This window comes from Otolemur garnettii, unplaced genomic scaffold (genome assembly GCF_000181295.1).
Source record: "Otolemur garnettii isolate 467f Iridium unplaced genomic scaffold, OtoGar3 scaffold00003, whole genome shotgun sequence".
Lineage (NCBI taxonomy): Eukaryota > Metazoa > Chordata > Mammalia > Primates > Galagidae > Otolemur > Otolemur garnettii.
The window spans coordinates 29,848,393-29,851,963 of record NW_003852398.1 but is presented as its reverse complement, the minus strand read 5'-3'; the positions used below and the strand labels follow the sequence as shown (position 1 = coordinate 29,851,963).

General features: G+C 44.6%; 1 pseudogene; it reads right to left on the bottom strand.

Annotated features, from left to right (window-relative positions):
• Positions 1–2,206: 2,206 nt before the first annotated feature.
• LOC100947084 overlaps positions 2,207–3,571 on the bottom strand; it is a 4,821-nt pseudogene continuing 3,456 nt past the window's right edge.

Sequence of the window (3,571 nt, the reverse complement as noted above, 5' to 3'; positions counted from 1 at the left end):
GTCCCTCTTTCTTTTCTCCAAACTACTGCTCAACTTCTACATGTCTTATTCCTGGGATCCTTCCATGGGCTTTCCCCTCTATCCTTCTCCCCCTCAACTGGGTTAGTGTCTCTGTTATGTCTTCATGTATGACCCCATTTCTCTCCAGTCATGCCCCATACACACAGAATATTGAAATCACCTATATTTAGCCACACGACTACAAAGTTGAGGAGACAAAAGACCATGGTTTCCACCATCGTATACCCCGAACCTCGCTGATAGTCGGTAGTACTCTACACATTTGTGGAATGAACTAAGTAATAATGTAAAAGAATCTATCAAAAGTTGGCCTATTATTTTTTATCACTACCAAGAATGAAAGGAAAGGAAATATTTAAATAGGAGCCTGTAAGTATAATCAAGCTCTTTGAGAACTATTTCTATAAGTTAGGTTAATAAACATGAGCCTGGCTCTTTCTTAGGAGTGATGCCATCTCCTTGGGAGACATGAAATACAAAGAGAGAGTCTTATCTGCTTAGGAAAGCAGGTAGAAGAAAGGACTAGGTGACATCTCCAGACCTACGTTGGTCCCACGAATTTGCAAAGAACTTGTCCAATTTGGGATCTGGCTGATAAAACAGAGTGCTTGCTATCTACTACTTTGTTACAAGATTATACCTACATTGTAAAAATGCACATTATTAAGACATGAATAGCTTAAATTCTGAAAGAAATTACCATAATTATTCCTTTGCATGGTAATGTATCCGTTACTATGTTCCTATTTCACTCTATCAATGAAAACCATAGCGTTGGTTCAATCTGACATCTGCTTACTCTAAGCCTGTACCAAGGCAGCTGAATGTGCTGGAGAAAATCCTATAGCCACACTGGTAGGCCTCACTTTAAAAGGATGACTTTGAAACTTAAGTGGCCCCTTATACACTGCCAGGCAATCATATTATTTGCCCTTTATTCATTCACTCTCCTATGACCTAGGCAGCTATTCCACACATTTTCCTCCTTGGGTCTCTAATGCCAGTCCTCATTTTCATCTGATGAGTCAGTTTGATACTCATTTATACTTCATTCTGAAAACCGAAGCAATCAGCAACCAAACCTAAACCTCCCAACATTTTCCTCCACCTCCTCTGCCTTCCTTCTTGTTCCCGTAGATGACATTTCCACACTCTATCTAAAGCGATTTCTTTTTCTACTGTACTAAATCCTTTCTCCTCTCACCTGCTCCAGCAAATCTGTCTTCTCTCCACACATAATTAATTTTTTCCCTCTCTGACATATCATTCCCATCTTACCAAAACCCCTTGGCTGCATTCCCCTTGCCAGCTACCACCCCTCGTCTTTGCTCCCCCTTCCATCAAAACTTCTCAAGAGCTATCTATGTTCTTTTCTCTTCTCTCCATCTCCCTGAACCCCAATCCAGTCAAGTTATACCCATCCTGCTCTCTTGTTTACTGATAACCTCCATTTGGCTAACACCAGTGGTTAGTAATTATCCTGAACATCTGAACACTGAGCAGTGTTTGACCAGTGGGTGACTCCCTTCTTTTTGATATACTTTTCCACTTTGCCTTCTCTTGGTTTTCTCCTACCGCACTGGATAATCTTCCATAGTCTCCTCTGCTGGGAATTCCTCTCCAAGCTGTTAATTGTCGTGTGCTGGGCCTCTCCTCCATCTGCGTGTAAGCTGTCATCTCATCACGTCCCCTCTGAGTTCTGTGGACTCGCACGTCTTCATTTCTAGTCTTCATCTCCTTCCTGAACATGAGACTTGTATGTCCAGCTGCTGACTCAGCATCTCTACTTAGATGTCCAGTAGATACCTGGGACTTAACGTGAGTCCAAGGCAGAGCTCCTGGTTTCCTCACCAGTCCCGTTCATTCCCCTCCTGCTCACTGCTTCCCACACTCTGGCCTTGCTGTGACATGAACATGCCAGGTCACTCTGCCTTAGGGTTTTTGTTGGGGCTGTTTCCTGTGCTTGGAATGCTCAGAATACTCTTTCCACAGGTTTCTATGTGCCTATCCACTTGCTTTATTTATTTATTTATTTATTGAGACAGACTCTCACTTTTTTGCCCTTGGTAGAGTGCCATGGTTTCAGAGCTCACAACAATCTTTTTTTCCCCCTCAATTAAAGTTTAATAGAAACTACAAAGGATCCATGGGCTGATACCCTCTACCAATAGATACACCATACAAATCAGATGGCCTGCCCCACAACACAACTCAAGTCATTCCCACCAAGGGAAGAAAATCTGGCCTCTCCAACCCCCATAGGAGAGGCCTGTCTTATAACACATCACTTCTGGTCTGAACCTAAAGTCTTGTGTTTTACCCATGGAAAAAATAGTACAAAAGAGGTTTTGTTCTCATGGCTGCCACTGCAGCCCAGCACTAAAATCGCCCAGTGCCCATTTCTGCTTGGAGAAATATTCTTTGCTCTTTTGGATATCAGGCTTGATGGTATCGCTGCCAGGCTTCCAGTGAGCTGGGCGCACTTCCCTGTGTTTGTCAGTGAACTGGAAGGCCTGAACCAGTCTCAGAGTCTCATCCCAGAGTGACCAACAGGGAGGTCATTCACAGTGATCTGCTGAAGGGTACCCTTATCGTCAATAATAAAGAGGCCCCTGAATGAGATGCCTTCATCAGCCTTTAAGACACTATAATCCTGAGGAATGGTGTGCTTGGGGTCTGCCACCAAAGGCATGTTCATGGGTCCCAGTCCTCTCTGTTTCTTCAGTGTGTTGATCCACACCAGGTGACAGAAGTGAGAATCCACAGAAGCACCAATCACCTGGCAGTTGAGTTTCTTAAATTCTTCTGCCCTATCACTGAAGGCAATGATCTCTGTGGGGCAGACAAAGGTGAAGTCAAGAGGGTAAAAGAAGAACACAACATATTCTCCTCTGGAGAAAAATATGTTGAGCTCACAACAATCTTAAACTCTTGGGCTCACGAGATCTTCCTGCCTCAGCCTCCAGTGTAGCTGGGACTACAGGTGCCTGACACAAGGCCCAGCTAATTTTAGAGATGGGGTCTCTCTCTTGCTCAGGTTGGTCTTGAACTCTTGAACTCACTCCCAGAGTGCTCGGATTACAGGTGGGAGCCACCACGCCCGACCTTATCCACTTACCTTAAATCTTTGCTCCCACTCACCTCTGACCATCTTATACAATACCCTTAATGTCCATTACGATTTCTCTGCTTGCCATGTTCAACTTTGTCTTTTTTTTTTTAAGAGACAGAGTCTCATTTTATTGCCCTGGGTAGAGTGCTGTGGAGTCACAGCTCACAGCAGCCTCCAACTCCTGGGCTTAGTCGATTCTCTTGCCTCAGCCTCCCAAATAGCTGGGACTACAGGTGCCTGTCAGAACACCCGGCTGTTTTTTTCTTGCAGTTTGGCCAGGGCTGGGTTCTAACCTGCCACCCTTGGTATATGGGGCCAGGGCCCTACGCACTGAGCCACAGGCACTGCCCAACTTTGTCTTATTTTAAAATGGGTACCTATTTTTTCCTTCCCTCCTTTCCTTCCTTCCTTCCTTCCTTCCTTCCTTCCTTCCTTCCT